Source organism: Mustela nigripes, chromosome 3 (genome assembly GCF_022355385.1).
Source record: "Mustela nigripes isolate SB6536 chromosome 3, MUSNIG.SB6536, whole genome shotgun sequence".
Lineage (NCBI taxonomy): Eukaryota > Metazoa > Chordata > Mammalia > Carnivora > Mustelidae > Mustela > Mustela nigripes.
Genome location: NC_081559.1, coordinates 95,003,917 through 95,018,517, shown reverse-complemented (window position 1 = coordinate 95,018,517; position 14,601 = coordinate 95,003,917). Strand labels below are relative to the sequence as shown.

General features: G+C 38.0%; 1 long non-coding RNA gene across 1 annotated transcript in view; it reads right to left on the bottom strand.

Moving 5' to 3' along the window:
* The window catches only part of LOC132013933 (uncharacterized), a 153,944-nt gene that overhangs the window by 62,113 nt on the left and 77,230 nt on the right, over window positions 1-14,601 (bottom strand). The window contains exon 2 of the long non-coding RNA XR_009403173.1: window positions 12,333-12,469. This is a non-coding gene — a long non-coding RNA (uncharacterized LOC132013933). The remainder of the gene's footprint in view (window positions 1-12,332; window positions 12,470-14,601) is intronic.

The window sequence follows — 14,601 nt, the reverse complement described above, 5'->3', positions numbered from 1 at the left end:
ATTAGTGGTTACTTCATGAAATTAAATTGACAGGTTCTTCCAGGTCAATACCTGGTACCAGCCTTTTGAGTTCTCCACATGCCTCACCCACCCCAGGCCAGACTCTAATATTTATCAGGTCTGGGACAAGGATTAGTGGTTACTTCATGAAATTAAATTGACAGGTTCTTCCAGGTCAATACCTGGTACCAGCCTTTTGAGTTCTCCACATGCCTCACCCACCCCAGGCCAGACTCTAATATTTATCAGGTCTGGGACAAGGATATAAATGGAGATCTGTGTGCCATAATTCTGACTATTATAAGCCAAGCTAAAAAATGGCCAAATAGAACAAGTTATAACCACCCACCTTAACAAACACACTTGCAGAACCGTATGAAAGGCCATGTTTGAAGTTAAATTTCTTGGGCTCCTAAAAGTTCTGTGCCCAAAAGTCTATTGCAGAGAGTTCTAATCCCTGGTCCATGAACTATGACCCCTCTCTTTCCACCCCTAGATCTCCCTCCATGCCACAGCCAGCCTCAATATCCCAACCTACATGTCCAAACTCCATTTATACACCCACAAATAAGGACCCTTAGGCCATTCTTTGAGCCCAGTGGTATGTATTCAGTAGTACATTCTGTCTTTAGGAAAATGGACCCAGAGACAAAGCCAACACAGACCCTAGAAGCAGGCGCAGGACCACAGGGAATTTCAATTCCAGGACCATGGTTTATATGGTTAGAGAGAAGGCTACATGTGGCCATGGACTCTTGGTCTCTGGGACTTCTCACCCTACGGGGAGAGTGGGCAAGGGGAGAAGAAGCCAAAGTCCACTAGAACATGGGGCCCAGAGAAGGCAGCCATATTTCTCAAGTCCAAAAGAAATATTGCCTGCTCCTAGAAGTGTTCGTAAAAGTGATACTACAAGATGGACAAAATTCAGGGCTCAAGGGGTGCCTGGGTGGCTCAGTGGGTTAAAGCCTCTGCCTTCAGCTCAGGTCATGATCCCAGGGTCCTGGGATCGAGTCCCGCATTGGGCTCACTATTCAGCGGCGAGCCTGCTTCCTCCCTCTCACTCTACCTGCCTCTCTGCCTGCTTGTGATCTCTCTCTGTCAAATAAATAAATAAAATCTTTAAAAAAAATTCAGGGCTCAAGCTCAATCACTCAGTGAACAGAAGAAAATAGTGAGGAGAAAAAAAAAATCCCATGGTTCATGGTAAATTCATGTGTTACACAAGCAAATTTTAAAGAAAGAAAAGACCAATGAAACCAAGACTGGGTTTTGAAGAGATAAACAAAATTGATAAACCTTTAGCCAAACTCATTAAGAAAAAAAGAGAGAGGGCTCAAATAAATAAAATCAGAAATTAAAGAGAAGTGATAACCAACACCACAGAAACACAAAGGATTATAAGAGATTACTATGAAAAATTATATGCCAACAAAATGGACAATCTAGGAGAAATGGATAAATTCCTAGAAACACATAACTTTCCAAAACTGAATCAGGATGAAACAGAAAATCTGAACAGCCCAAATACTAGTAATGAAATCAAATTTGTAGTTAAAAACCTCCAAAAAACAAAAGTCCAGGACCAGATGGATTCACAGATGAATTGTACCAAACATTTAAAGAAGAATTAGTACCTATTCTTAAACTATTCCAAAAAACAGAAAGGAGAGAAAAGCTTCCAAATACATTCTATGAAGCCAGAACACCCAGATTAAAAAAAAAAAAAAAAACAGATAAAGACACTACAAAAAAAGAAAACTACAGGTCAATTTCCTTGATAAAGATACATACAACTACCCCCCCCCCAAAATACTAGCAAATCACACTCAACAATACACCAAAAGATCATTCACCACAAGTAAGATTTATTCCAGGGATGTACAGATAGTTCAATATTTACAAATCAATCACATGATAAATCACACTAACAAAACAAAGAATAAAAATCATATGATCACCTGAATTGATGCAGGAGAAGCATTTGAAAAATTCAACATCTAGTCATCATAAAAACTTTCAACAAAGTGGGGTTAGAGGACACACATCTCAACATAATAAAGGCCATATATGAAGAACCCACAGCTTACATCATACTCAGTTGTGAAAAACGAAAAGCATTTCCTCCAAGATCAGGATTAAGACCAGAATGTCCACTCTCATCACTTTTATTCAAGATAGTACTGGGCGTCCTAGCCACAGCAATCAGACAAGAAAAATAAATAAAACTCACCAAAATTGGTAAGAAAGTAATTAACTATCACTATTTGTAGGTGACATGATACCATTCATAGAAAACCCTAAAGACTCCACCAAAAAACTATTAGAAGTAATGAATGCAACAAAGTTGTAAAATACAAAGTTAATACATGGATATCAGTTGTGGTTCATATACTAATAACAAGGCAGCAGAACGAGAAATTAAGAAAACAATTGCATTAACAATTACACCAAAAAGAATAAAATACCTAGGAATAAACTTAACCAAGGAGTTTGTACTCTAAAAACTATAAAATATTGATAAATAAAGATTACACCAAAAAAATGGAAAGATATTCCATGCTGATGGACTGGAAGAATCTATATTGTTAAAATATGAGCACTGGATGTTATAGGCAACTGAAGAATTACTAAACTCTACATCTATGATTATCTACTGACCATCAACTATTAACAAACCCTGATTAGATTACTTAACACACTGAGGGACATCCATTCCTTCATAATCAACAGAGTCCAAACTTGGATATAGACTTTCATAGCAAGAGTGAATGATTTCTATTAACCTACACATATCTTTAGACTTTCCTCCTCCCAGCACCTAAAGGAGCCTGTTGGAACTGCTCAGGCTGATCCTAATCCTGTTTTGCTAAATCAGACCTTTGGGATTTTGTGATGCACAACCGGGAGTAAAGGGAAATGAGATAACCTAGAAATTCAAAGGCCAGGGCTAGAGAAGAATTGGGATCATGGAACTTTCTGTGGAAAATAACAAATTTAAAGAAATTTTTAGATGTTTCATTTTTGTTTATGTATCCCCTTCATAATATTTGGAAAACACAAGTTGGAGACTTGAGCTACTTTGCAATTACATTTAATTTCTGGGATACATTCTGTGGTGACTTGGTAATGTGAAGAGATCCCACAGGTGAATGCTTTCAGAGCTTACAGGTGGATGTGGAAATAAGGATCTTGGGAATCTTATAGGGATGAGGGAACAGCCATATTAACACATTTCATGATGACCAGAACCTAATGAAACAAGCTTAAATGTGGGTCAGGACCAAAAGCAGCTTTGGCCATTTACATTACTTACATTACATTACTCTGTTCATCTTTGCCTCTATCTCTCATTACTCCTACCACTACCAAACAACCAGCCAAGGTTTTCTTCAGTTCATAGCTGTGATAGTCTCATGCCCTATGCATGCTGTTCTCTTTCTGGGTGTCATTTTTAGTTACAGCCTCTATGTGGTCATTAGAAAGGAGTCTGCAAATCTTTTGGCTTTCTTTCCTCCTAAGAAAATGCTCAGATTGTATTTATCTGCTCTACTAGAAGTTATGTGTGGCCATATGATTGTATAAGCCAGTGAAATTGAGTAGAAGTGACATATGTCACTTCCAGGCAGAAACTTTAAGAGCTACCACATGTTTCACTATGGCCAGAACTGTCCAGGCAGTGGCTGTTCCATCAGTCTGGGTCTCTGATGAGGAAGCTGTCATTGCAGAGCAGAGAACCCAGCAAACTCATGACAAACATGTGATCCAAACAAGGAATAAACCTTTGTTTCCTTCCTACACTGAGATTTGGAACTTGTTTTTTTACTACCATACAAACTAACCCAGTAATTCTCAAAATGTGGTCCCTGAATCTAAGGCAGCAGCCTCACCTAGAAATTCATTAGAAATGCAAATTTGGTGGCTAACATACACATGAAAAAATGTTCATCATCATTAGCCATCAAGGAAATTCAAATCAAAACCACACTGAGTTACCACCTTACACCAGTTAGAATGGCCCAAATTAACAAGACAGTAAACAACATGTGTTGGAGAAGATGTGGAGAAAGGGAAACCCTCTTACACTGTTGGTGGAAATGCAAGTTGGTGCAGCCACTTTGGAAAACGGTATGGAGATTCCTTAAGAAATTAAAAATAGAGCTTCCCTATGACCCTGCAATTGCACTATTGGGTATTTACCCCAAAGATACAGATGTAGTGAAAAGAAGGGCCATTGGTATCCCAACGTTCATAGCAGCAATGGCCACAGTTGCCAAACTGTGGGAAGAAACAAGATGCCCTTCAGTGGACAAATGGATAAAGAAGATATGGCCCATATATACTATCGAGTATCAGGAAGGATGAATACCCAACTTTTGTATCAACATGGACAGGACTGGAAGAGATTATGTTATGTGAAATAAGTCAAGTAGAGAGAGCCAATTATCATATGGTTTTGCTTACTTGTGGAGCATAAGGAATAACACAGAGGACATGGGGAGATGGAGAGGAGAAGGGAGTTGGGGGAAATTGAAGGGAAGATGAACCATGAGAGACTGTGGATTCTGGGAAACAAATTGAGGGTTTTGGAGGGTTCTGGAGGCTTTACGTGAGCCTGGTGGTGAATATTATGGAGGGCACATATTGCATGGAGCACTGGGTGTGGTGCATAAACAATGAATTCTGGAACACTGAAAAGAACAAAAAAAGAAATGTAACTTTGCGGGCTGCAGCTCAGACCTACTGAGTCAGAAACACTGGGGGGTGGGACCCAGAATTCTGTCTTTCAATAAGCCCTGCAGATTATTCTAATGCTCTTTAAAGTTTGAGAGCCACTAACCTGAACTATCCTGAATGACTCTGCCTCCATTACCAATAAACTGAGACTTTGTACCCAAAAATAAAATCTGGTCTAATTTAATCATCAACCTATTGGACAGAACTCTTGTACCATGCCACTGGATAGGCCATTGTCCAGACTATAAACTGGCAATATTGGGCCATGTGCCTTCCTCAAGTTCAGTCAACCTTGGCCCCAGTAGTCAAAGTTTAGAAGGAGGCAGGAAGGGTCACTGATACAGAGCATGGCTACACACGCCTGCATAACTATCTAGATACCCACTCAGCACCAGTGAAGGGTATAGTACAGTATAGTTCAGAAGGGGCTGTGGATGCAGCAGCACCATGACTGTTTTCTTTAATAAATTATAACAAATACAGAATAATATATGGAATATAGGAAGAAAAAATTGAACACTCTAAAGGAGTAGCAACAGATTCTACTGATCTGTTAAGAATCATATCCATCCTTCTTTTCCCCCTGTTTCTGTCAACATTAGTCTACAGAGGGGGCCTTTGAAGCTTTATCCAGTGTTTCTGAAACTTGATGCATATTAGAATCACCTGAGGAACTTTAAAAAATACCAAAACTGTTCACTCTGAATCTGGATGGGATATAGTGGCAGGGAACTGCCAGAGTTAGCAACTAAAAATATGGAACACATGGTTGAATTTGAATTTTAGATAAATAATGATTTTTTTTTAGTATAAAGGTGTCCTGTGCAATAGTTGAGATATACTAAAATATTATTCATTGCTTATAAGCTTAAATTTAATCAGGTCTCCCCAGACAGGGGAAGCAGGAGGAGAGGCTGGAGGAGGGGGCAGGTGGATCAATCTTTTTAAAGTTCCTCAATTGATTACCATTTGAGGTTTAAGACTGAGAATCTCTGGTTTTGCTCAACCCATCCTTAACCCTGCAGAATAAAAGTTATTATTATTTTCTATCATCAGAACTTTAAGTAAGTGTAGAGTAGAATTCATTCTCTTCTAAACACACTTCAGGTGATGGATTTCACATTCATTTATTTCTGCTTCTCCCCTCCGTGTCACTGTAAAACTGTACAATGATTGACAACCCTATCATTGCCATTATGAGTGAACAGCACATAATCCCCCATTATGTAAATGCCTACCACCTCATTTCTGAATTAGGCATCAATTATGGCAACTTAATTGTGTTGTGAAGAGGCTTAGTCAGAGAGTAGAGCTGATCTCTGACTCAAAGGGGCAGGGAAAAAGAAAATGAATAAAATTCAAGTGTACCATTAGCTTTTAGATTGAGACTCACTGAGCAAGTCATTTTTCCTGAGTTCCAGTAGCCATAGTTCTTTCTATGAGCTGCTGAAAGCTAATTTAATCAGAGAATATCCTGTATTGAATTATAATTCATGGTTCCTGAAGGATTTAAAAATAAAAAACAGTTCAGGAGAAACTGGAGTAGAATGTATATTGCTGTGGGATTATTAACTCAATCATTGAAGCAAACAGGTAGGCCATATCATATCTAGGTTATCATAGTGAAACAAGAGTGTCAGATTAACCTGTGATAAAATAGGTGAAGGGGATTAAGAGATACAAACTTCCAGGTAGAAATAAGTCACAGGGATGAAAAGCACAACATAGTCAATAATATTGTATACTGACTTGTATATTATATAGTTAAAATTACTGAATATAGCATTGTAATACTTTGTGTGAAGACCAACGATAACTATATTTATTTTGGTGAGCATTGTGTAATGTATAGAATTGTCAAACCAAATTATCAAATCACTATGCCTAAAAATAATATTGTATGTCAACCATACTTCATTAGAAAAGAAAATTGCTTCAAGAAGACAAACCATTATGATTCATAGCCAAAGATGACATTAGTCATGGTGATTTTTGAGAACACTGACAATGTGACACATCATACATTCTTTTTAAATATATTTTATACACATTTCCAATGATCAGAATATTATAACTTCACTATAAAATATTTGAAAATATAAATATGTCATTCAGAATATCACTACTCTAATAGAACCATAATGTGCATTGGACTGCATTTTCTTCTAGACTAGAAATTCCTTTGTGTGTTTTCAAGTGGTTGTCCATTAGACATTTTTAAAGTCCAACTACACTGCAGACCCAATGCTGCTCTTAATCACCTAGGAAGCAACTCAAATGCCATTTTATGACTATTATTTTCTTTCCTTTATTTTTAAGTCTCTAACCCTCTCTTGGTGGATGACCTCACTTCCCACCTCAAAAAGACCATAGATACTAGCAACTCTTGGGTTGATTACCTTTGGTTCAACACACATAGTCCCTTCACATCTTTCCCTTAACTCTCAAAAGAGAGACAATCCCTCCTCTCCTAAGCTAATATTCAATCTGGTCCCCATCACTTCCTGTCCCATTGAGTTAACCCTCCACCTCTTCCCTGTTCCCCAATGCCCCATGCTCCCTTCCCCCCAGTAAGCTAACCCTCCACCTATACCCTGGTTCCTATTGCTGCATGTTTCCTCAAGTGGCTCACATTCATTGATAATATGGCTTATATATCATGGGTTTATCAATCTCAACCTCCCCACCAAATAATGACACCTGGAATTCCTAGTTGAACTTGCAAAAATTTCAGGTATGTCACTGTTTAAATGTATACAAAATGTAATTATCCCTACTTTTCTGTAACACATCTCAACTGTTAATAATACAAGCCCTTATGCCATCAGATGGCAGACACAATCTCAATTACATCAGGATTTCTCCTGATGTAATCTCAATTACATCAGGATTTCTCTCACACATTTTCTTTGAGGCTTTGTTTAAATTTTGGCAGGCCAGTCTGACAACAATAATATGAAAAACAACTAATACTTACATGCCACTTACTCTATGCTAGGCATTGTTTTACATGCCTTCCATGTCTTCACTCATTTGATTCTTCTTAAAAAATCTTTTATTTAAATTCTACTTGGTTAACATATTCTGCTTTATTAGTTTCAGAGGTAGAATTTAGTGATTCATCAGTTGTATAGAACATCCATTGCTCATTACTTCAAGTGTCCTCCTTAATGTCCATCACCCAATTACACCTTCCTCCCACCAACCACCACTCCAGCAACCCTCAGTTTGTTTCTGAGAGTTCAGTGTCTCTTAATTTGCCTCCCTCTCTATTTTCATCTTATTTCATTTTTCCTTCCTTTCCCCTATATTCACCTGTTTTGTTTCTTAAATTCCACATATGAGTGAAATCATATGATTATTGTCTTTCTCCATCTGACTTATTTCACTTGGCGTAATACCCTCTACTTCCATCCAGGTCATTGCAAATGGCAAGATTTCGTGTTTTTTGATGGCTGAGTAATACTCCATTGTGTATACATACCATATCTTCTTTATCCACTCATCTGTCAATGGACATCTGGGCTCTTTCCATAGTTTGGCTTTTGTGGACATTGTTGCTATAAACATTGAAGTGCATGTGCCCCTTTGAATCACTATGTTTGTATCTTTTGGATAAATACCTAGTAGTTCAATTGTTTTGAAAGAATTAATAAGATCAATAAACACATAACCAGAATTGTGAAAAAGGGAAGAGAAAGGACCAAAATAAATAAAATCATGAATTAAAGAGGAGAGAGCACAACTAACACTGAAGAAATACAATTATAAGAGGATGTTATATGAGCCATTATATACCAACAGATCAGGCAATCTGGAATAAATGGATGCATTCCTAGAAATATATTAAACTATCAAAACTGAAACATGAGGAAGTAGAAAACCTGAACATAACCATAACCAGGAAAGAAATTAACTTGTTTGATTCTTACAACAGCCCAATTTAGAATCTATTATTGTCTCATTTTATATATAGGGAGATGAGTATATAGAAAATTAGTTATCAGCTCAAGGAAATAAAGTTTTATAAGTCATGTTATAGCCTGTGTTCTAAACCATTACCCTAGATCTCCCTTAATTTCTTTTGTAGCCCAAGGCATTAGCAGGCAGAGGTAGTATGTGACTTGGACCATTGTCTATGTTGGCATCTGCTGAAACATCTTCCTTCCATCACAGACTCATGCAGGTACCTGCTGATTTATCCTAATTCCTCATTCCAAGGCTCCTTCATGACTGGCTTACTTTCAGCTATTTCTGTTTTCCCTTTGGGACCACTCTGTATAGCTCTCTTGCCTTGCTAAGCTTCAGGCGCTCTACTTATCTACCTGAAGACCTCTCTGCCCGGATATAACATTCAACCACGTTTCCTTGCCATATTCCCAGGCACTGTTTGGGAATGAAGGGACAGGTCCCTTCTACCATCAGATCAGGACATTGCCCATCTATAGTTTCTTCTCCCACTCAAACCCCAGGCTTGGACATTAGGATGTCCTCCTCAGGGACCCATACTACCTAATACACTCACCTCTCCTTCTTTGAATCCCCTTTGCCTGGTCTGAGAAGTCTTTATTTAGTTAGGGTGGGTGAAAAATTTTATCGCAACCCTGTATTCTACAAAGTTAATGGCTCAGTCTTTCCATCAATCACTCAGGCTAAGGTTTTTAAAAAACTCAAAATCCAGGGTGCCTGGTGGCTCAGTCAATTGAGCATGCAATTTTTTATTTCAGCTCAGATCATGATCTCAGGGTCATGAGATCGAGCCCCTTGTCCACCTGGCTCCATACTCAGCGCAGAGTCTGCTTCTCTTTTTCTCTCTTCCTCTCTCTCTGCCCCTCTCCCCCTTCTCTCTCTCTATTTCTCTCAGATAAATAAATAAATCTTTTTAAAAAACAAACCCTGAAAATGCAAAAGCTGGCTTCTGTTTTTACTCTTCAACACCTAGTCTTCCAAATACAAAAAGGGCCACAGGGTTCACAGAAATACTAAGAATGGCACCTGTTGCTGTATGATATTAAGTAAAGGCTTAATCTTTCACATAACAGTCCCACATGAGGCTTAAATAGAAATGTTCCTGAAAAAGATATTTTATCCACTTATTCATGTTTATTTACTTATTCATTTGTTGAATATTTATGAAATACTTATAAAGCAATGCATTAGTCAAAGTTTCCAGAAAAATAGAACCAATAAGATGTGTGTCTATATAGAGAGACTTATTTTAAGAAATTAGTTCATGCAATTGTAAAGGATGACAAGCCCAAAATCTGCCAGGCAGAATACCCTCTTCATGTGCAGAGGTCAGCTTTTTTATATTAAGGCCTTCAAATGAGTAAAGGAGCCCCACCCCTACTGTAGAAGATAATCTCCTTTTCTCAAAGTCCATTCATCCAAATATTAATCCCTTCTCCCTAAAAAACCTTCACAGAAACATCTACAATAGGGCTTAACCAAATATCTGGATACTGTGACCTAGCCAAGCTGAAAGATAAATTTAACCATCACAAGCACCTACTCAGTTGTTTTTCACTAGGGATGTAACAGACAAGAAAACAAACATGGTCCCTGGCTCCATGATGTTTCCTCAAAAATTCATTAATTCAACAGGTCCCTGGATGTAAACAAATTCAAATTCAAGTGCAAAGAATTCAAACTAGCTCTTTTCCAATTAGCAAGAATTGATAAGAAAGAGAAAGAGATAAAGTGGTCTCTGGGTACCAAAATCTAGAAGCCTATGAAAAGGTAGTAGAAAGGGATTCTGGTATCTTTGAAGATGAGCTTGAAATCATTCTCAGCTTTGTCAGGACCATTCCTACTCATTCCCCCAGCTAACTCTTGCAGGGAGAGGTAGTTGCCTTTTGCCTTTTGGAGATGGGTATTAGCAGAAGAGGCTCCATAGAGGAGGTGATGTTTTAGCTAAATGTTCAGTGATGGATAGATACACACTTGGCAGAAAGGACAGGTAAAAATTATTCCAAGCATTAGATGTCAACGAAGCCATATATAAAGCCCAAACGGGAAATATATCATATTTGAGGAAGCACAAATATCTCCTGTGACTAGGGCACAGGGCACAGTAGCAAAGCACAGAGACAAAGGAAGTGGGGAAGTACCCAAGGGGCCTTGTTTCCCATGCATGCTTGGACTTCGCAGTGAGAAACCATAAAAAGTGTTACATTGAAGGAGATGTGATTATTTTGTGTTTTAGAAATATTATTCTGGTCAAGAGTCCTAAGGATGGATTACAGAGGGCCAAGATGCTACCAGTGGGAAATTAAACAATCCTAAAGAAAGATCTTGAGGGCCTCAAAGAAAGACTGAAGGAAAGAGAACAAGGTTGAAAGATGCAATGGAATTAAAATAAAAAGACAGTGAGGGGCACCCAGATGGTGCAATAGACTCTTGGTTTTGGCTCAGGTCATGATCTTTACCTAAGGGTACTGGGAACAAGCTCCACATCAGGCTCTGCCCTCGGTGCAGAGTCTGTTTGAGATTCTCCCTCTCCCTCTGCTCCTCCTTCTCACGCTCTCTTTCTCTCTCTCTCTTTAAAATAAATGGATAAATCTTAAAAAAAAAAAACTTGGCAATTTATTGATTGTGGGGATGGGGAAAAATTGGGGAAGAGGAGTGGTCCTTTCAACCAGTGGAGTTGCCCACCTTCAAGTGGAACACACAGGTCTGATCAAGGACAAACATAGTTGTGGTCACCTTAACAGAAGCCACACCCTATCCCATAGTCCTGGGTCACATAAACCTGGGTTCTTATATAATCTAAGAAAGGGGGAGCAAGTTCCCTCAAAATACTAATATTGGACTTCCTGCCATGCTTTACACACGGCAGACTAAGAAGTAACTGGGTTAGGTGTCATGGTATAATTCATAGCTGATAGTTTTATATTACTAAAGTTAATACTTAAACAGTAACTCTCTATGAGATCAATTCTATTATCATCCCTTTTTGACAGAGACCATGTAACTTTCTCAAGACCATCCAACTAATAAGCAGTAGGCAGGATTCAAAGCCTGGTATTTAAGCTGACTCATAGCCATTAGATGAGGGCCAGGAGAAAGGAGCTACACAGACTTAGTCTAAACCATTTTTTTTATTTTTATACAATCCAATACTGAATAATTTAAGGATCTCTTGCCTTTTTCCACAAAGGAATGTCAGTATAAGTGAGTATAAAGCTCATCTGATTTATAATTCATTTTCTTAAATGTGGAGATGAGATCTTATATAATTTTCCTTTTTTGTTGTCACTTCCCTTTGATAAATGAAAGGATCAAGGACCCTAAAACCTCCTGCCCATTCAGCCGAAAGATTTACTTGTTTTTATAAGCAAAAATAAAAGCATTGCTCTCTTCTTCTCTTATAGGTACACTGAATGCACAGAACTCATCAGATGTCGTTACATATGCATCATTTTAAATCTCCCACTTTCCCTTTAATACTGTTTGGTGAAAGCTGTCCTCCTCCTCCCTCTGGATTAAAACCTATATAGCCTCTGTGATATTTCTACTCACTTCTATATAATAAAAATTCCTAAGCTCATTTTAAAATTACAAACCCAATCTCAGTTGAAAAACTAAAAAACACTCACTTAAATATATTAATAATCTCTTCAATCCTCATTGAAAGATGAGACTTCTCCCCCCTGAAGGTGGGCACATGACTTTTTCTTCTTTTCCAACTGGCGATTCTTCTCTTCCTTGAGCTTGATCTCCTTCTCTGGGGCGACTAAAGCAGGGAGAGAGAAGAAATCTTAGGATTTTAGGACAAATGCTAATGAAATGACCCCGTAGTAAAATAGCTTTGAGCTCTGTGGACAGGCTAGAGCTTAAAATGCTCTTTCTCTAGTGACATGTTTATGAGGTTCTTTAGTGGCACCCCAGCATTGGGGCCTTCCTCTGCAGCTTCCTGTAGATAATTTTTATCTGACTTATCAATAATTGAAGACATATGTTGGTAAAATTTTCAAATATATGTATTTGGAATATGCATTGTGTGCATTACATACTTTGAGACAATCTGGTATACCAAATTTAGAATTATTATGGCTTTGTACTTAGCTAAACCTTTTTATTATTATAGTGATCCTCCTTTGCCTTAACAATGCTTTTTGTATTGTGGTCTCTTTCATTTGAACTAATGTGAAGTGCTTATGAAAGACGTGGCTATCATGGCTTTCTTTTGGTTAGAATTTGCTTCTTCTATTTTCTATTTCCTTTCTACTCTCAAACTGTGTCTATCCTTAGAGTTTAAACATGTTTCCAATAAACAACATTTAGCTGGATGTGGTTATTTCTGTCATTTTATTGTGCGCTATTAGCCTACTTTTTTCTATGTTTCTTTTTTCCTCTCTATTGCCTTCTTTTAGATTAATTTTTTTTCCCTTATTCCAGTTTCCACTTAACAGGATTGAAAGTTACATACTCCGTGTATATTCTTTAATAGCTATTCTGAGAATTTTACCATGCCCAATTGTGGGCATGAATAATGCTGAATAAGGCTGAATAATGCTCCCCACTCAAGGATTTCCATGTCCTATTCCCCAAACTTGTGAAAATATTAATTTAAATTTTTAAAAGGACTTTGAAAATGTGATGTTATGGATTTTGAGATGGGTAAATTATCCTGGGTTATCTGGGTGGGTCCAATGTAGTTATACAACTCTTTACAAGAGGGAGATGGTAAGGTTAGAGTTTAAAAAAAAAAAAAAAAGGCTGTATGATGACAGAATGGAGAGAAAGACTGCAAGATACTATATGGCTGGCTTGGGGGATGGAGAATGGAGTCTATGCCAAGGATGCAGACAGACTCTAGAAGGCAGAAAAAGTAAGGAAACAGATTCTTCTCTAGAGCTTTCAGCCGGAACACAGACTGCTGACCCATTTAGACTTCTGACTGCCAAAACAGTAAGAGAATAAACTTGTATTGGTTTAAACCACAAAGGATGTAGTCTTTGTTATAGAAGCAATTGAAAACAAATACAGACTTTGGCACCCAGAAGTAGGGTGCTGCTGTAACAAATACAAAAAATGTGAAAGTGGCTTTGTAATTGAGTAATGAGTAGAGGCTGCAAGAACCTTGAGGTGTATGATGGAAAAAATCCTAGATTCCCTTGAACAGACTGTTAATAGACATGTGGATGCAAATGACTCTGCCAGCGAGGGCTCAGAAGGAAATGAAGAGCATGGTAGAGAAAGCTTACATTGTCTCAGAGAATACCTAAATCATCGCGAATAAATCATTGATAGAAATATGGTGAGGGCTTTGATATGGACCCTCAACTCTATGGTCAAATCTTCAACAAAGCAGGAAAAAATATCCAGTGGAAAAAAGACAGTCTCTTCAATAAATGGTGCTGGGAAAATTGGACACCTATGTGTAGAAGAGTGAAACTCAACCATTCTCTTACACCACACACAAAGATAAACTCAAAATGGATGAAAGATCTCCATGTGAGACAGAAATCCATCAAAATCCTAGAGGAGAACACAGGCAGCAACCTCTTCGACCTCAGCCTCAGCAACTTATTCCTAGGAACATAGCCAAAGGCAAAGGAAGCAAGGGCAAAAATGAACTATTGGGACTTCATCAAGATCAAAAGCCTCTGCACAGCAAAGGAAACAGTTAACAAAACCAAAAGACAACTGACAGAATGGGAGAAGATATTTGCAAATGACATATCAGATAAAGGGCTAGTGTCCAAAATCTATAAAGAGCTTATCGAACTCAACACCCAAAAGAACAAATAATCCAATCAAGAAATGGGCAGAGGACATGAACAGACATTTCTGCTAAGAAGACATCCAGATGGCCAACAGACACATGAAAAAGTGCTCCATATCACTTGGCATCAGGTAAAT